Source organism: Hyla sarda, unplaced genomic scaffold, assembly GCF_029499605.1.
Source record: "Hyla sarda isolate aHylSar1 unplaced genomic scaffold, aHylSar1.hap1 scaffold_502, whole genome shotgun sequence".
In the NCBI taxonomy this organism is placed as follows: domain Eukaryota; kingdom Metazoa; phylum Chordata; class Amphibia; order Anura; family Hylidae; genus Hyla; species Hyla sarda.
In genome coordinates this window covers 221,231-241,002 of record NW_026610513.1, presented here as the reverse complement: position 1 = coordinate 241,002, position 19,772 = coordinate 221,231, and the positions used below count along the sequence as shown (strand labels likewise).

The 19,772-nt window shown below is 46.3% G+C and overlaps 8 non-coding genes and 1 pseudogene across 8 annotated transcripts; all 9 read right to left on the bottom strand.

Annotated features, from left to right (window-relative positions):
- Positions 1–1,883: 1,883 nt before the first annotated feature.
- On the bottom strand, positions 1,884–2,074 carry LOC130337666 (U2 spliceosomal RNA). Its single transcript, XR_008878515.1, has one exon. It is a non-coding gene; the product is annotated as a U2 spliceosomal RNA (small nuclear RNA).
- Positions 2,075–4,153: 2,079 nt separating this feature from the next.
- Positions 4,154–4,344, bottom strand: LOC130337609 (U2 spliceosomal RNA). Its single transcript, XR_008878465.1, has one exon. It is a non-coding gene; the product is annotated as a U2 spliceosomal RNA (small nuclear RNA).
- A 2,075-nt stretch (positions 4,345–6,419) lies between these two features.
- On the bottom strand, positions 6,420–6,610 carry LOC130337608 (U2 spliceosomal RNA). Its single transcript, XR_008878464.1, has one exon. It is a non-coding gene; the product is annotated as a U2 spliceosomal RNA (small nuclear RNA).
- A 2,070-nt stretch (positions 6,611–8,680) lies between these two features.
- On the bottom strand, positions 8,681–8,873 carry LOC130337622 (U2 spliceosomal RNA). Its single transcript, XR_008878477.1, has one exon. It is a non-coding gene; the product is annotated as a U2 spliceosomal RNA (small nuclear RNA).
- Positions 8,874–10,945: 2,072 nt separating this feature from the next.
- On the bottom strand, positions 10,946–11,137 carry LOC130337617 (U2 spliceosomal RNA). Its single transcript, XR_008878472.1, has one exon. It is a non-coding gene; the product is annotated as a U2 spliceosomal RNA (small nuclear RNA).
- Positions 11,138–13,223: 2,086 nt separating this feature from the next.
- On the bottom strand, positions 13,224–13,415 carry LOC130337624 (U2 spliceosomal RNA). The gene has a single exon (XR_008878478.1). It is a non-coding gene; the product is annotated as a U2 spliceosomal RNA (small nuclear RNA).
- Positions 13,416–15,492: 2,077 nt separating this feature from the next.
- On the bottom strand, positions 15,493–15,683 carry LOC130337607 (U2 spliceosomal RNA). Its single transcript, XR_008878463.1, has one exon. It is a non-coding gene; the product is annotated as a U2 spliceosomal RNA (small nuclear RNA).
- Positions 15,684–17,776: 2,093 nt separating this feature from the next.
- On the bottom strand, positions 17,777–17,967 carry LOC130337631 (U2 spliceosomal RNA). Its single transcript, XR_008878485.1, has one exon. It is a non-coding gene; the product is annotated as a U2 spliceosomal RNA (small nuclear RNA).
- Positions 17,968–18,660: 693 nt separating this feature from the next.
- On the bottom strand, positions 18,661–18,820 carry LOC130337636 (U2 spliceosomal RNA; annotated as a pseudogene).
- Positions 18,821–19,772: the final 952 nt, after the last annotated feature.

Below are 19,772 nucleotides of genomic sequence, written 5' to 3'. Positions count from 1 at the left end.
GCAATCCATAACCCGGATTTGCCAGGAACCCTTCTTACTCCTCCTACTTGCATGTGACACTGGGCTTAGGATCTGCATAGGAAACACACACACAAGCACACACCTACCTTTGTTGCCTGCAGATGCCTCCTTGGCTGTCCCCAAACGGTATCAAACCAACACCCACGGGAAGCTGTAAGCATAGAGGACATGCCTGCACCCCATTGGACTTACCTGTGTGGGTTAAATCCGGGTTATTTGACAACCTATGGCGGTGATGGTTCTGCTCAGGCAGAGCAGTGCTGATGCTCCTCATAAAGCTGTCGCTGCTGTGAAGGTTCTAGGTGACATCACAAATCCCTATGGTTACATACACAACAAAGCTGGGTTGTTGTTGTTTACACTCTGCAAGGCCTGTGGAAGTGAGTGACATCATAGCACTGTAGTTCTGAGGGTTCTAGATGGATGCAACAATCTCCTGTTGCTTCTATGAAGGCCATAATAGACGACATCACCAAACAGCTCCATAGTCACATACACAGCAAAGGAGAGATGTTGTTTACACCTAGTGATGTCAGTGGTATTGAGTGACATCACAGCACAGTGCTAAGGCTCCTGGGCCTGGACACAGCAGCGGCTGCAATATCTCAACGGAGAATACGTTTATATATATGTGTGTGTGTGCGCGTATATATATATATATATATATATATATATATATATATATATATTTCTCCGCCGAAATCACTTTTAAACCCATTTCCACCTTTTTTTCCCTTCTCTTCCTCTTACTTTTTTTTCACGTTTTTTTACGTTTTTCTCCTTTTCGCCTCTTTTCTGGGCGTATTATTCTTCTTTTTCTTCTTTTTTTTCGTCTAATGCATACCCCATCAGTGCAGCAATGCTTATTCAATACCGCCAGCAGATGGAGACACTGGGGGATAATTTTCTAAGGATTTATACTGATTTTTCCTGTCTGAATTTGTCGCACAGAAAGTTGCAGGCCAAATATGTGTGACATTTCTGCGACTTTAGCTTCTAGAGCATTTTTACAACATTATACATAGGTGCTGAATACATAAAAAGCGACTGTTCAGCGACAGACAAGTCGCATCGGCTGAAAGTAGGCCAGAATGTCAGTCCATGTTGGAGCAGGTTTAGATACAGTCTAAAGTATAGATCTCAAAGTCTGTGCACAGAATTTAGCAAGGGCCTCGCACCTTCTGATGCATCAGGTAGGTGCACAATAGCATAGCCTAACCCTCTGTACTTTGGTCTATATTGATGCGGGACATAGACAGCCAGCTGATGACCAATCCATTAGTGCAATGGATGGCTGGAAGCATTTGTCTTTGCCTTTGCAATACCACAGAAGCAATGCATGGTCAATGTACAGCAATGACACACCTGTGTGAACAGCCAGGAGACACCCCCCCCCCCCCCCCCCATGTTATGTTACATAGTTACATAGTTAGTACGGTCGAAAAAAGACATATGTCCATCAAGTTCAACCAGGGAATTAAGGGGTAGGGGTGTGGCGCGATATTGGGGAAGGGATGAGATTTTATATTTCTTCATAAGCATTAATCTTATTTTGTCAATTAGGAACATTCAGCACCCACCCGCTATCAAGGCAGCTGCCTATCATGTCATGCCCTACCTGCACAGGTGTGCTGGCTACTCAAATGATCCAATTAAGGAGGCCATTTAGTCAGCAGCAGCAGAAGTCCTGTGCCTGGACGCTCCAACAGCGGCCAGACACAAGCAGAAGCAGCAGAAGCAGCAGCAGCAGCACCACCTTTTGTTTTTTGGCTGCAGCAGCAAGGCCCACAGGGCTGGCTAGCTGGCTAGCCAGCAAGCAGGTAGCAATGAAAGTAGGAATCTTTCTTTTTAACCCTGTAAGGGGGTGGTGCACTGTACCCGAAGATACTGCCATATCGGGTCAATGCATAGGGCGACGGAAGCAAGCTTCGAAATCGGCCCCTGTTCTCAAAAATCCATTTAATATATGGTCCCCAGATAGGGGACGTATCAGATATTAAACTGATAAGAACAGATACTACACTTGATCTTAGCCAAAAGGCCGAGAAGCGATAACCGTGAAAGGGGCGGGCCCAACAAGGTCCCCTTCATGGGCACTATCACTGCTTGCTGTCAGGGAGGCTGCCAGACAATTTTCCATGCACACTCTGGGCTGGGGGGCAGTCAACCACCAGTACACACAGCAGAACCTAAACCCATACCATTATTGCTAAGCAGCAAGACAGGGGCCCATTGCACTCCCACGGGGCCTTTTTAAATGCAATCCATAACCCGGATTTGCCAGGAACCCTTCTTACTCCTCCTACTTGCATGTGACACTGGGCTTAGGATCTGCATAGGAAACACACACACAAGCACACACCTACCTTTGTTGCCTGCAGATGCCTCCTTGGCTGTCCCCAAACGGTATCAAACCAACACCCACGGGAAGCTGTAAGCATAGAGGACATGCCTGCACCCCATTGGACTTACCTGTGTGGGTTAAATCCGGGTTATTTGACAACCTATGGCGGTGATGGTTCTGCTCAGGCAGAGCAGTGCTGATGCTCCTCATAAAGCTGTCGCTGCTGTGAAGGTTCTAGGTGACATCACAAATCCCTATGGTTACATACACAACAAAGCTGGGTTGTTGTTGTTTACACTCTGCAAGGCCTGTGGAAGTGAGTGACATCATAGCACTGTAGTTCTGAGGGTTCTAGATGGATGCAACAATCTCCTGTTGCTTCTATGAAGGCCATAATAGACGACATCACCAAACAGCTCCATAGTCACATACACAGCAAAGGAGAGATGTTGTTTACACCTAGTGATGTCAGTGGTATTGAGTGACATCACAGCACAGTGCTAAGGCTCCTGGGCCTGGACACAGCAGCGGCTGCAATATCTCAACGGAGAATACGTTTATATATATGTGTGTGTGTGCGCGTATATATATATATATATATATATATATATATATATATATATATATTTCTCCGCCGAAATCACTTTTAAACCCATTTCCACCTTTTTTTCCCTTCTCTTCCTCTTACTTTTTTTTCACGTTTTTTTACGTTTTTCTCCTTTTCGCCTCTTTTCTGGGCGTATTATTCTTCTTTTTCTTCTTTTTTTTCGTCTAATGCATACCCCATCAGTGCAGCAATGCTTATTCAATACCGCCAGCAGATGGAGACACTGGGGGATAATTTTCTAAGGATTTATACTGATTTTTCCTGTCTGAATTTGTCGCACAGAAAGTTGCAGGCCAAATATGTGTGACATTTCTGCGACTTTAGCTTCTAGAGCATTTTTACAACATTATACATAGGTGCTGAATACATAAAAAGCGACTGTTCAGCGACAGACAAGTCGCATCGGCTGAAAGTAGGCCAGAATGTCAGTCCATGTTGGAGCAGGTTTAGATACAGTCTAAAGTATAGATCTCAAAGTCTGTGCACAGAATTTAGCAAGGGCCTCGCACCTTCTGATGCATCAGGTAGGTGCACAATAGCATAGCCTAACCCTCTGTACTTTGGTCTATATTGATGCGGGACATAGACAGCCAGCTGATGACCAATCCATTAGTGCAATGGATGGCTGGAAGCATTTGTCTTTGCCTTTGCAATACCACAGAAGCAATGCATGGTCAATGTACAGCAATGACACACCTGTGTGAACAGCCAGGAGACCCCCCCCATGTTATGTTACATAGTTACATAGTTAGTACGGTCGAAAAAAGACATATGTCCATCAAGTTCAACCAGGGAATTAAGGGGTAGGGGTGTGGCGCGATATTGGGGAAGGGATGAGATTTTATATTTCTTCATAAGCATTAATCTTATTTTGTCAATTAGGAACATTCAGCACCCACCCGCTATCAAGGCAGCTGCCTATCATGTCATGCCCTACCTGCGCAGGTGTGCTGGCTACTCAAATGATCCAATTAAGGAGGCCATTTAGTCAGCAGCAGCAGAAGTCCTGTGCCTGGACGCTCCAACAGCGGCCAGACACAAGCAGAAGCAGCAGAAGCAGCAGCAGCAGCACCACCTTTTGTTTTTTGGCTGCAGCAGCAAGGCCCACAGGGCTGGCTAGCTGGCTAGCCAGCAAGCAGGTAGCAATGAAAGTAGGAATCTTTCTTTTTAACCCTGTAAGGGGGTGGTGCACTGTACCCGAAGATACTGCCATATCGGGTCAATGCATAGGGCGACGGAAGCAAGCTTCGAAATCGGCCCCCGTTCTCAAAAATCCATTTAATATATGGTCCCCAGATAGGGGACGTATCAGATATTAAACTGATAAGAACAGATACTACACTTGATCTTAGCCAAAAGGCCGAGAAGCGATAACCGTGAAAGGGGCGGGCCCAACAAGGTCCCCTTCATGGGCACTATCACTGCTTGCTGTCAGGGAGGCTGCCAGACAATTTTCCATGCACACTCTGGGCTGGGGGGCAGTCAACCACCAGTACACACAGCAGAACCTAAACCCATACCATTATTGCTAAGCAGCAAGACAGGGGCCCATTGCACTCCCACGGGGCCTTTTTAAATGCAATCCATAACCCGGATTTGCCAGGAACCCTTCTTACTCCTCCTACTTGCATGTGACACTGGGCTTAGGATCTGCATAGGAAACACACACACAAGCACACACCTACCTTTGTTGCCTGCAGATGCCTCCTTGGCTGTCCCCAAACGGTATCAAACCAACACCCACGGGAAGCTGTAAGCATAGAGGACATGCCTGCACCCCATTGGACTTACCTGTGTGGGTTAAATCCGGGTTATTTGACAACCTATGGCGGTGATGGTTCTGCTCAGGCAGAGCAGTGCTGATGCTCCTCATAAAGCTGTCGCTGCTGTGAAGGTTCTAGGTGACATCACAAATCCCTATGGTTACATACACAACAAAGCTGGGTTGTTGTTGTTTACACTCTGCAAGGCCTGTGGAAGTGAGTGACATCATAGCACTGTAGTTCTGAGGGTTCTAGATGGATGCAACAATCTCCTGTTGCTTCTATGAAGGCCATAATAGACGACATCACCAAACAGCTCCATAGTCACATACACAGCAAAGGAGAGATGTTGTTTACACCTAGTGATGTCAGTGGTATTGAGTGACATCACAGCACAGTGCTAAGGCTCCTGGGCCTGGACACAGCAGCGGCTGCAATATCTCAACGGAGAATACGTTTATATATATGTGTGTGTGTGCGCGTATATATATATATATATATATATATATATATATATATTTCTCCGCCGAAATCACTTTTAAACCCATTTCCACCTTTTTTTCCCTTCTCTTCCTCTTACTTTTTTTTCACGTTTTTTTACGTTTTTCTCCTTTTCGCCTCTTTTCTGGGCGTATTATTCTTCTTTTTCTTCTTTTTTTTCGTCTAATGCATACCCCATCAGTGCAGCAATGCTTATTCAATACCGCCAGCAGATGGAGACACTGGGGGATAATTTTCTAAGGATTTATACTGATTTTTCCTGTCTGAATTTGTCGCACAGAAAGTTGCAGGCCAAATATGTGTGACATTTCTGCGACTTTAGCTTCTAGAGCATTTTTACAACATTATACATAGGTGCTGAATACATAAAAAGCGACTGTTCAGCGACAGACAAGTCGCATCGGCTGAAAGTAGGCCAGAATGTCAGTCCATGTTGGAGCAGGTTTAGATACAGTCTAAAGTATAGATCTCAAAGTCTGTGCACAGAATTTAGCAAGGGCCTCGCACCTTCTGATGCATCAGGTAGGTGCACAATAGCATAGCCTAACCCTCTGTACTTTGGTCTATATTGATGCGGGACATAGACAGCCAGCTGATGACCAATCCATTAGTGCAATGGATGGCTGGAAGCATTTGTCTTTGCCTTTGCAATACCACAGAAGCAATGCATGGTCAATGTACAGCAATGACACACCTGTGTGAACAGCCAGGAGACCCCCCCCCCCCATGTTATGTTACATAGTTACATAGTTAGTACGGTCGAAAAAAGACATATGTCCATCAAGTTCAACCAGGGAATTAAGGGGTAGGGGTGTGGCGCGATATTGGGGAAGGGATGAGATTTTATATTTCTTCATAAGCATTAATCTTATTTTGTCAATTAGGAACATTCAGCACCCACCCGCTATCAAGGCAGCTGCCTATCATGTCATGCCCTACCTGCACAGGTGTGCTGGCTACTCAAATGATCCAATTAAGGAGGCCATTTAGTCAGCAGCAGCAGAAGTCCTGTGCCTGGACGCTCCAACAGCGGCCAGACACAAGCAGAAGCAGCAGAAGCAGCAGCAGCAGCACCACCTTTTGTTTTTTGGCTGCAGCAGCAAGGCCCACAGGGCTGGCTAGCTGGCTAGCCAGCAAGCAGGTAGCAATGAAAGTAGGAATCTTTCTTTTTAACCCTGTAAGGGGGTGGTGCACTGTACCCGAAGATACTGCCATATCGGGTCAATGCATAGGGCGACGGAAGCAAGCTTCGAAATCGGCCCCCGTTCTCAAAAATCCATTTAATATATGGTCCCCAGATAGGGGACGTATCAGATATTAAACTGATAAGAACAGATACTACACTTGATCTTAGCCAAAAGGCCGAGAAGCGATAACCGTGAAAGGGGCGGGCCCAACAAGGTCCCCTTCATGGGCACTATCACTGCTTGCTGTCAGGGAGGCTGCCAGACAATTTTCCATGCACACTCTGGGCTGGGGGGCAGTCAACCACCAGTACACACAGCAGAACCTAAACCCATACCATTATTGCTAAGCAGCAAGACAGGGGCCCATGCACTCCCACGGGGCCTTTTTAAATGCAATCCATAACCCGGATTTGCCAGGAACCCTTCTTACTCCTCCTACTTGCATGTGACACTGGGCTTAGGATCTGCATAGGAAACACACACACAAGCACACACCTACCTTTGTTGCCTGCAGATGCTCCTTGGCTGTCCCCAAACGGTATCAAACCAACACCCACGGTAAGCTGTAGCATAGAGGACATGCCTGCACCCCATTGGACTTACCTGTGTGGGTTAAATCCGGGTTATTTGACAACCTTATGGCGGTGATGGTTCTGCTCAGGCAGAGCAGTGCTGATGCTCCTCATAAAGCTGTCGCTGCTGTGAAGGTTCTAGGTGACATCACAAATCCCTATGGTTACATACACAACAAAGCTGGGTTGTTGTTGTTTACACTCTGCAAGGCCTGTGGAAGTGAGTGACATCATAGCACTGTAGTTCTGAGGGTTCTAGATGGATGCAACAATCTCCTGTTGCTTCTATGAAGGCCATAATAGACGACATCACCAAACAGCTCCATAGTCACATACACAGCAAAGGAGAGATGTTGTTTACACCTAGTGATGTCAGTGGTATTGAGTGACATCACAGCACAGTGCTAAGGCTCCTGGGCCTGGACACAGCAGCGGCTGCAATATCTCAACGGAGAATACGTTTATATATATGTGTGTGTTGTGCGCGTATATATATATATATATATATATATATATATATATATATATAATTCTCCGCCGAAATCACTTTTAAACCCATTTCCACCTTTTTTTCCCTTCTCTTCCTCTTACTTTTTTTTCACGTTTTTTTACGTTTTTCTCCTTTTCGCCTCTTTTCTGGGCGTATTATTCTTCTTTTTCTTCTTTTTTTCGTCTAATGCATACCCCATCAGTGCAGCAATGCTTATTCAATACCGCCAGCAGATGGAGACACTGGGGGATAATTTTCTAAGGATTTATACTGATTTTTCCTGTCTGAATTTGTCGCACAGAAAGTTGCAGGCCAAATATGTGTGACATTTCTGCGACTTTAGCCTTCTAGAGCATTTTTACAACATTATACATAGGTGCTGAATACATAAAAAGCAACTGTTCAGCGACAGACAAGTCGCATCGGCTGAAAGTAGGCCAGAATGTCAGTCCATGTTGGAGCAGGTTTAGATACAGTCTAAAGTATAGATCTCAAAGTCTGTGCACAGAATTTAGCAAGGGCCTCGCACCTTCTGATGCATCAGGTAGGTGCACAATAGCATAGCCTAACCCTCTGTACTTTGGTCTATATTGATGCGGGACATAGACAGCCAGCTGATGACCAATCCATTAGTGCAATGGATGGCTGGAAGCATTTGTCTTTGCCTTTGCCAATACCACAGAAGCAATGCATGGTCAATGTACAGCAATGACACACCTGTGAGAACAGCCAGGAGACCCCCCCCATGTTATGTTACATAGTTACATAGTTAGTACGGTTGAAAAAAGACATATGTCCATCAAGTTCAACCAGGGAATTAAGGGGTAGGGGTGTGGCGCGATATTGGGGAAGGGATGAGATTTTATATTTCTTCATAAGCATTAATCTTATTTTGTCAATTAGGAACATTCAGCACCAACCCGCTATCAAGGCAGCTGCCTATCATGTCATGCCCTACCTGCACAGGTGTGCTGGCTACTCAAATGATCCAATTAAGGAGGCCATTTAGTCAGCAGCAGCAGAAGTCCTGTGCCTGGACGCTCCAACAGCGGCCAGACACAAGCAGAAGCAGCAGAAGCAGCAGCAGCACCACCTTTTGTTTTTTGGCTGCAGCAGCAAGGCCCACAGGGCTGGCTAGCTGGCTAGCCAGCAAGCAGCAATGAAAGTAGGAATCTTTCTTTTTAACCCTGTAAGGGGGTGGTGCACTGTACCCGAAGATACTGCCATATCGGGTCAATGCATAGGGCGACGGAAGCAAGCTTCGAAATCGGCCCACCCGTTCTCAAAAATCCATTTAATATATGGTCCCCAGATAGGGACGTATCAGATATTAAACTGATAAGAACAGATACTACACTTGATCTTAGCCAAAAAGGCCGAGAAGCGATAACCGTGAAAGGGGCGGGCCAACAAGGTCCCCTTCATGGGCACTATCACTGCTTGCTGTCAGGGAGGCTGCCAGACAATTTTCCATGCACACTCTGGGCTGGGGGGCAGTCAACCACCAGTACACACAGCAGAACCTAAACCCATACCATTATTGCTAAGCAGCAAGACAGGGGCCCATTGCACTCCCACGGGGCCTTTTTAAATGCAATCCATAACCCGGATTTGCCAGGAACCCTTCTTACTCCTCCTACTTGCATGTGACACTGGGCTTAGGATCTGCATAGGAAACACACACACAAGCACACACCTACCTTTGTTGCCTGCAGATGCCTCCTTGGCTGTCCCCAAACGGTATCAAACCAACACCCACGGGAAGCTGTAAGCATAGAGGACATGCCTGCACCCCATTGGACTTACCTGTGTGGGTTAAATCCGGGTTATTTGACAACCTATGGCGGTGATGGTTCTGCTCAGGCAGAGCAGTGCTGATGCTCCTCATAAAGCTGTCGCTGCTGTGAAGGTTCTAGGTGACATCACAAATCCCTATGGTTACATACACAACAAAGCTGGGTTGTTGTTGTTTACACTCTGCAAGGCCTGTGGAAGTGAGTGACATCATAGCACTGTAGTTCTGAGGGTTCTAGATGGATGGCAACAATCTCCTGTTGCTTCTATGAAGGCCATAATAGACGACATCACCAAACAGCTCCATAGTCACATACACAGCAAAGGAGAGATGTTGTTTACAACCTAGTGATGTCAGTGGTATTGAGTGACATCACAGCACAGTGCTAAGGCTCCTGGGCCTGGACACAGCAGCGGCTGTAGCATATCTCAACGGAGATACGTTTATATATATGTGTGTGTGTGCGCGTATATATATATATATATATATATATATAATATATTTCTCCGCCGAAATCACTTTTAAACCCATTTCCACCTTTTTTTCCCTTCTCTTCCTCTTACTTTTTTTTCACGTTTTTTTACGTTTTTCTCCTTTTCGCCTCTTTTCTGGGCGTATTATTCTTCTTTTCTTCTTTTTTTTCGTCTAATGCATACCCCATCAGTGCAGCAATGCTTATTCAATACCGCCAGCAGATGGAGACACTGGGGGATAATTTTCTAAGGATTTATACTGATTTTTCCTGTCTGAATTTGTCGCACAGAAAGTTGCAGGCCAAATATGTGTGACATTTCTGCGACTTTAGCTTCTAGAGCATTTTTACAACATTATACATAGGTGCTGAATACATAAAAAGCGACTGTTCAGCGACAGACAAGTCGCATCGGCTGAAAGTAGGCCAGAATGTCAGTCCATGTTGGAGCAGGTTTAGATACAGTCTAAAGTATAGATCTCAAAGTCTGTGCACAGAATTTAGCAAGGGCCTCGCACCTTCTGATGCATCAGGTAGGTGCACAATAGCATAGCCTAACCCTCTGTACTTTGGTCTATATTGATGCGGGACATAGACAGCCAGCTGATGACCAATCCATTAGTGCAATGGATGGCTGGAAGCATTTGTCTTTGCCTTTGCAATACCACAGAAGCAATGCATGGTCCATGTACAGCAATGACACACCTGTGTGAACAGCCAGGAGACCCCCCCCCCCCATGTTATGTTACATAGTTACATAGTTAGTACGGTCGAAAAAAGACATATGTCCATCAAGTTCAACCAGGGAATTAAGGGGTAGGGGTGTGGCGCGATATTGGGGAAGGGATGAGATTTTATATTTCTTCATAAGCATTAATCTTATTTTGTCAATTAGGAACATTCAGCACCCACCCGATATCAAGGCAGCTGCCTATCATGTCATGCCCTACCCTGCACAGGTGTGCTGGCTACTCAATGATCCAATTAAGGAGGCCATTTAGTCAGCAGCAGCAGAAGTCCTGTGCCTGGACGCTCCAACAGCGGCAGACACAAGCAGAAGCAGCAGAAGCAGCAGCAGCAGCACCACCTTTTGTTTTTTTGGCTGCAGCAGCAAGGCCCACAGGGCTGGCTAGCTGGCTAGCCAGCAAGCAGGTAGCAATGAAAGTAGAATCTTTCTTTTTAACCCTGTAAGGGGGTGGTGCACTGGTACCCGAAGATACTGCCATATCGGGTCAATGCATAGGGCGACGGAAGCAAGCTTCGAAATCGGCCCCCGTTCTCAAAAATCCATTTAATATATGGTCCCCAGATAGGGGACGTATCAGATATTAAACTGATAAGAACAGATACTACACTTGATCTTAGCCAAAAGGCCGAGAAGCGATAACCGTGAAAGGGGCGGGCCAACAAGGTCCCCTTCATGGGCACTATCACTGCTTGCTGTCAGGGAGGCTGCCAGACAATTTTCCATGCACACTCTGGGCTGGGGGGCAGTCAACCACCAGTACACACAGCAGAACCTAAACCCATACCATTATTGCTAAGCAGCAAGACAGGGGCCCATTGCACTCCCACGGGGGCCTTTTTAATGCAATCCATAACCCGGATTTGCCAAAAAGGACCCTTCTTACTCCTCCTACTTGCATGTGACACTGGGCTTAGGATCTGCATAGGAAACACACACACAAGCACACACCTACCTTTGTTGCCTGCAGATGCCTCCTTGGCTGTCCCCAAACGGTATCAAACCAACACCCACGGGAAGCTGTAAGCATAGAGGACATGCCTGCACCCCATTGGACTTACCTGTGTGGGTTAAATCCGGGTTATTTGACAACCTATGGCGGTGATGGTTCTGCTCAGGCAGAGCAGTGCTGATGCTCCTCATAAAGCTGTCGCTGCTTGTGAAGGTTCTAGGTGACATCACAAATCCCTATGGTTACATACACAACAAAGCTGGGTTGTTGTTGTTTACACTCTGCAAGGCCTGTTGGAAGTGAGTGACATCATAGCACTGTAGTTCTGAGGGTTCTAGATGGATGCAACAATCTCCTGTTGCTTCTATGAAGGCCATAATAGACGACATCACCAAACAGCTCCATAGTCACATACACAGCAAGGAGAGATGTTGTTTACACCTAGTGATGTCAGTGGTATTGAGTGACATCACAGCACAGTGCTAAGGCTCCTGGCCTGGACACAGCAGCGGCTGCAATATCTCAACGGAGAATACGTTTATATATATGTGTGTGTGTGCGCGTATATATATATATATATATATATATATATATATATATATATATATATATATTCTCCGCCGAAATCACTTTTAAACCCATTTCCACCTTTTTTCCCTTCTCTTCCTCTTACCTTTTTTTCACGTTTTTTTACGTTTTTCTCCTTTTCGCCCTCTTTTCTGGCGTATTATTCTTCTTTTTCTTCTTTTTTTTCGTCTAATGCATACCCCATCAGTGCAGCAATGCTTATTCAATACCGCCAGCAGATGGAGACACTGGGGGATAATTTTCTAAGGATTTATACTGATTTTTCCTGTCTGAATTTGTCGCACAGAAAGTTGCAGGCCAAATATGTGTGACATTTCTGCGACTTTAGCTTCTAGAGCATTTTTACAACATTATACATAGGTGCTGAATACATAAAAAGCGACTGTTCAGCGACAGACAAGTCGCATCGGCTGAAAGTAGGCCAGAATGTCAGTCCATGTTGGAGCAGGTTTAGATACAGTCTAAAGTATAGATCTCAAAGTCTGTGCACAGAATTTAGCAAGGGCCTCGCACCTTCTGATGCATCAGGTAGGTGCACAATAGCATAGCCTAACCCTCTGTACTTTGGTCTATATTGATGCGGGACATAGACAGCCAGCTGATGACCAATCCATTAGTGCAATGGATGCTGGAAGCATTTGTCTTTGCCTTTGCAATACCACAGAAGCAATGCATGGTCAATGTACAGCAATGACACACCTGTGTGAACAGCCAGGAGACCCCCCCATGTTATGTTACATAGTTACATTAGTTAGTACGGTCCGAAAAAAGACATATGTCCATCAAGTTCAACCAGGGAATTAAGGGGTAGGGGTGTGGCGCGATATTGGGGAAGGGATGAGATTTTATATTTCTTCATAAGCATTAATCTTATTTTGTCAATTAGGAACATTCAGCACCCACCCGCTATCAAGGCAGCTGCCTATCATGTCATGCCCTACCTGCGCAGGTGTGCTGGCTACTCAAATGATCCAATTAAGGAGGCCATTTAGTCAGCAGCAGCAGAAGTCCTGTGCCTGGACGCTCCAACAGCGGCCAGACACAAGCAGAAGCAGCAGAAGCAGCAGCAGCAGCAACCACCTTTTGTTTTTTGGCTGCAGCAGCAAGGCCCACAGGGCTGGCTAGCTGGCTAGCCAGCAAGCAGGTAGCAATGAAAGTAGGAATCTTTCTTTTTAACCCTGTAAGGGGGTGGTGCACTGTACCCGAAGATACTGCCATATCGGGTCAATGCATAGGGCGACGGAAGCAAGCTTCGAAATCGGCCCCTCGTTCTCAAAAATCCATTTAATATATGGTCCCCAGATAGGGACGTATCAGATATTAAACTGATAAGAAACAGATACTACACTTGATCTTAGCCAAAAGGCCGAGAAGCGATAACCGTGAAAGGGGCGGGCCCAACAAGGTCCCCTTCATGGGCACTATCACTGCTTGCTGTCAGGGAGGCTGCAGACAATTTTCCATGCACACTCTGGGCTGGGGGCAGTCAACCACCAGTACACACAGCAGAACCTAAACCCATACCATTATTGCTAAGCAGCAAGACAGGGGCCCATTGCACTCCCACGGGGCCTTTTTAAATGCAATCCATAACCCGGATTTGCCAGGAACCCTTCTTACTCCTCCTACTTGCATGTGACACTGGGCTTAGGATCTGCATAGGAAACACACACACAAGCACACACCTACCTTTGTTGCCTGCAGATGCCTCCTTGGCTGTCCCCAAACGGTATCAAACCAACACCCACGGGAAGCTGTAAGCATAGAGGACATGCCTGCACCCATTGGACTTACCTGTGTGGGTTAAATCGGGTTATTTGACAACCTATGGCGGTGATGGTTCTGCTCAGGCAGAGCAGTGCTGATGCTCCTCATAAAGCTGTCGCTGCTGTGAAGGTTCTAGGTGACATCACAAATCCCTATGGTTACATACACAACAAAGCTGGGTTGTTGTTGTTTACACTCTGCAAGGCCTGTGAAGTGAGTGACATCATAGCACTGTAGTTCTGAGGGTTCTAGATGGATGCAACAATCTCCTGTTGCTTCTATGAAGGCCATAATAGACGACATCACCAAACAGCTCCATAGTCACATACACAGCAAAGGAGAGATGTTGTTTACACCTAGTGATGTCAGTGGTATTGAGTGACATCACAGCACAGTGCTTATGGCTCCTGGGCCTGGACACAGCAGCGGCTGCAATATCTCAACGGAGAATACGTTTTATATATATGTGTGTGTGTGCGCGTATATATATATATATATATATATATATATATATATATATTTCTCCGCCGAAATCACTTTTAAACCCATTTCCACCTTTTTGTTCCCTTCTCTTCCTCTTACTTTTTTTTCACGTTTTTTTACGTTTTTCTCCTTTTCGCCTCTTTTCTGGGCGTATTATTCTTCTTTTTCTTCTTTTTTTTCGTCTAATGCATACCCCATCAGTGCAGCAATGCTTATTCAATACCGCCAGCAGATGGAGACACTGGGGGATAATTTTCTAAGGATTTATACTGATTTTTCCTGTCTGAATTTGTCGCACAGAAAGTTGCAGGCCAAATATGTGTGACATTTCTGCGACTTTAGCTTCTAGAGCATTTTTACAACATTATACATAGGTGCTGAATACATAAAAAGCGACTGTTCAGCGACAGACAAGTCGCATCGGCTGAAAGTAGGCCAGAATGTCAGTCCATGTTGGAGCAGGTTTAGATACAGTCTAAAGTATAGATCTCAAAGTCTGTGCACAGAATTTAGCAAGGGCCTCGCACCTTCTGATGCATCAGGTAGGTGCACAATAGCATAGCCTAACCCTCTGTACTTTGGTCTAAATTGATGCGGGACATAGACAGCCAGCTGATGACCAATCCATTAGTGCAATGGATGGCTGGAAGCATTTGTCTTTGCCTTTGCAATACCACAGAAGCAATGCATGGTCAATGTACAGCAATGACACACCTGTGTGAACAGCCAGGAGACCCCCCCCCCCCCCATGTTATGTTACATAGTTACATAGTTAGTACGGTCGAAAAAAGACATATGTCCATCAAGTTCAACCAGGGAATTAAGGGGTAGGGGTGTGGCGCGATATTGGGGAAGGGATGAGATTTTATATTTCTTCATAAGCATTAATCTTATTTTGTCAATTAGGAACATTCAGCACCCACCCGCTATCAAGGCAGCTGCCTATCATGTCATGCCCTACCTGCACAGGTGTGCTGGCTACTCAAATGATCCAATTAAGGAGGCCATTTAGTCAGCAGCAGCAGAAGTCCTGTGCCTGGACGCTCCAACAGCGGCCAGACACAAGCAGAAGCAGCAGAAGCAGCAGCAGCAGCACCACCTTTTGTTTTTTGGCTGCAGCAGCAAGGCCCACAGGGCTGGCTAGCTGGCTAGCCAGCAAGCAGGTAGCAATGAAAGTAGGAATCTTTCTTTTTAACCCTGTAAGGGGGTGGTGCACTGTACCCGAAGATACTGCCATATCGGGTCAATGCATAGGGCGACGGAAGCAAGCTTCGAAATCGGCCCCCGTTCTCAAAAATCCATTTAATATATGGTCCCCAGATAGGGGACGTATCAGATATTAAACTGATAAGAACAGATACTACACTTGATCTTAGCCAAAAGGCCGAGAAGCGATAACCGTGAAAGGGGCGGGCCCAACAAGGTCCCCTTCATGGGCACTATCACTGCTTGCTGTCAGGGAGGCTGCCAGACAATTTTCCATGCACACTCTGGGCTGGGGGGCAGTCAACCACCAGTACACACAGCAGAACCTAAACCCATACCATTATTGCTAAGCAGCAAGACAGGGGCCCATTGCACTCCCACGGGGCCTTTTTAAATGCAATCCATAACCCGGATTTGCCAGGAACCCTTCTTACTCCTCCTACTTGCATGTGACACTGGGCTTAGGATCTGCATAGGAAACACACACACAAGCACACACCTACCTTTGTTGCCTGCAGATGCCTCCTTGGCTGTCCCCAAACGGTATCAAACCAACACCCACGGGAAGCTGTAAGCATAGAGGACATGCCTGCACCCCATTGGACTTACCTGTGTGGGTTAAATCCGGGTTATTTGACAACCTATGGCGGTGATGGTTCTGCTCAGGCAGAGCAGTGCTGATGCTCCTCATAAAGCTGTCGCTGCTGTGAAGGTTCTAGGTGACATCACAAATCCCTATGGTTACATACACAACAAAGCTGGGTTGTTGTTGTTTACACTCTGCAAGGCCTGTGGAAGTGAGTGACATCATAGCACTGTAGTTCTGAGGGTTCTAGATGGATGCAACAATCTCCTGTTGCTTCTATGAAGGCCATAATAGACGACATCACCAAACAGCTCCATAGTCACATACACAGCAAAGGAGAGATGTTGTTTACACCTAGTGATGTCAGTGGTATTGAGTGACATCACAGCACAGTGCTAAGGCTCCTGGGCCTGGACACAGCAGCGGCTGCAATATCTCAACGGAGAATACGTTTATATATATGTGTGTGTGTGCGCGTATATATATATATATATATATATATATATATATATATATTTCTCCGCCGAAATCACTTTTAAACCCATTTCCACCTTTTTTTCCCTTCTCTTCCTCTTACTTTTTTTTCACGTTTTTTTACGTTTTTCTCCTTTTCGCCTCTTTTCTGGGCGTATTATTCTTCTTTTTCTTCTTTTTTTTCGTCTAATGCATACCCCATCAGTGCAGCAATGCTTATTCAATACCGCCAGCAGATGGAGACACTGGGGGATAATTTTCTAAGGATTTATACTGATTTTTCCTGTCTGAATTTGTCGCACAGAAAGTTGCAGGCCAAATATGTGTGACATTTCTGCGACTTTAGCTTCTAGAGCATTTTTACAACATTATACATAGGTGCTGAATACATAAAAAGCGACTGTTCAGCGACAGACAAGTCGCATCGGCTGAAAGTAGGCCAGAATGTCAGTCCATGTTGGAGCAGGTTTAGATACAGTCTAAAGTATAGATCTCAAAGTCTGTGCACAGAATTTAGCAAGGGCCTCGCACCTTCTGATGCATCAGGTAGGTGCACAATAGCATAGCCTAACCCTCTGTACTTTGGTCTATATTGATGCGGGACATAGACAGCCAGCTGATGACCAATCCATTAGTGCAATGGATGGCTGGAAGCATTTGTCTTTGCCTTTGCAATACCACAGAAGCAATGCATGGTCAATGTACAGCAATGACACACCTGTGTGAACAGCCAGGAGACCCCCCCCCCCCCCCCCCCATGTTATGTTACATAGTTACATAGTTAGTACGGTCGAAAAAAGACATATGTCCATCAAGTTCAACCAGGGAATTAAGGGGTAGGGGTGTGGCGCGATATTGGGGAAGGGATGAGATTTTATATTTCTTCATAAGCATTAATCTTATTTTGTCAATTAGGAACATTCAGCACCCACCCGCTATCAAGGCAGCTGCCTATCATGTCATGCCCTACCTGCACAGGTGTGCTGGCTACTCAAATGATCCAATTAAGGAGGCCATTTAGTCAGCAGCAGCAGAAGTCCTGTGCCTGGACGCTCCAACAGCGGCCAGACACAAGCAGAAGCAGCAGAAGCAGCAGAAGCAGCAGCAGCAGCACCACCTTTTGTTTTTTGGCTGCAGCAGCAAGGCCCACAGGGCTGGCTAGCTGGCTAGCCAGCAAGCAGGTAGCAATGAAAGTAGGAATCTTTCTTTTTAACCCTGTAAGGGGGTGGTGCACTGTACCCGAAGATACTGCCATATCGGGTCAATGCATAGGGCGACGGAAGCAAGCTTCGAAATCGGCCCCCGTTCTCAAAAATCCATTTAATATATGGTCCCCAGATAGGGGACGTATCAGATATTAAACTGATAAGAACAGATTTTTTTTTTTTTTTTTTTTTTTTATTTTAAAGCCGAGGAACGTGCTTTCGATTCACCCAAAGTGCAAGAAAAAGTGCAAACGTGTTACACTAAAAAACCGTGCACAAAGGATGCGGTCTATCGCAAGCCCTTCTCCGATAGGAGAGAGGCCCCCCAACAAACCTTACCCTTCGCCTCCGGACCAAAAGGTACCTGCGAGGTTCCAGGTTCGATGTCCCTTTTCGCCGAAGCTACTAGGGGACCACAAATGCTCCCGGCATCCCCCTTGGCGTTAGCCAAGGTATCTGCCCGCAGAGCCGATTACGGTAGGTACCCTGCCAAAGCAGGAGTACCCGGGGTGTTTGCAGGGAGGTGCGGAACCTAATGGCCACACACACCTCCCCTAGACCGCCAGGAGGGACACCCAGAAGGGCTACCGCATCCTGATAAATCCTGTGAACACACAACACGCAAAAAGTGACACAGTGAGACAAAAAAGAAATAAATAAGTGAATGTGTGCAGATATACTGCCCGGACATCCGGCCGGATCTATAAAAATTTCTCTGATCCTAGCCAGAAGGCCGGGAATCAAGAGGTGAGTGCCACAAGGTGAAGAGATTATGGTGCCCGTGCTTCAACCCAGTGAGCCTATTCTCCCAGTGAGTTTCGGCACCTCGGGGTCACCACTCCCCGAGGCACAAAAGTACCTCGGCTCTAGACCCTCTCAGCCTCATGGCGAGACCCGGAGGGAACAGGTCACATCGGGGCAGCCGTCGAGCTGATTCCTCAGAACCAGCCCCGGAAAGCCCTGGTACACCTGCATCCTCCATGCAGCACCCATCCCCACCAGCATGAAAACTGATAAGAACAGATACTACACTTGATCTTAGCCAAAAGGCCGAGAAGCGATAACCGTGAAAGGGGCGGGCCCAACAAGGTCCCCTTCATGGGCACTATCACTGCTTGCTGTCAGGGAGGCTGCCAGACAATTTTCCATGCACACTGGGCTGGGGGGCAGTCAACCACCAGTACACACAGCAGAACCTAAACCCATACCATTATTGCTAAGCAGCAAGACAGGGGCCCATTGCACTCCCACGGGGCCTTTTTAAATGCAATCCATAACCCGGATTTGCCAGGAACCCTTCTTACTCCTCCTACTTGCATGTGACACTGGGCTTAGGATCTGCATAGGAAACACACACACAAGCACACACCTACCTTTGTTGCCTGCAGATGCCTCCTTGGCTGTCCCCAAACGGTATCAAACCAACACCCACGGGAAGCTGTAAGCATAGAGGACATGCCTGCACCCCATTGGACTTACCTGTGTGGGTTAAATCCGGGTTATTTGACAACCTATGGCGGTGATGGTTCTGCTCAGGCAGAGCAGTGCTGATGCTCCTCATAAAGCTGTCGCTGCTGTGAAGGTTCTAGGTGACATCACAAATCCCTATGGTTACATACACAACAAAGCTGGGTTGTTGTTGTTTACACTCTGCAAGGCCTGTGGAAGTGAGTGACATCATAGCACTGTAGTTCTGAGGGTTCTAGATGGATGCAACAATCTCCTGTTGCTTCTATGAAGGCCATAATAGACGACATCACCAAACAGCTCCATAGTCACATACACAGCAAAGGAGAGATGTTGTTTACACCTAGTGATGTCAGTGGTATTGAGTGACATCACAGCACAGTGCTAAGGCTCCTGGGCCTGGACACAGCAGCGGCTGCAATATCTCAACGGAGAATACGTTTATATATATGTGTGTGTGTGCGCGTATATATATATATATATATATATATATATATATATATATATTTCTCCGCCGAAATCACTTTTAAACCCATTTCCACCTTTT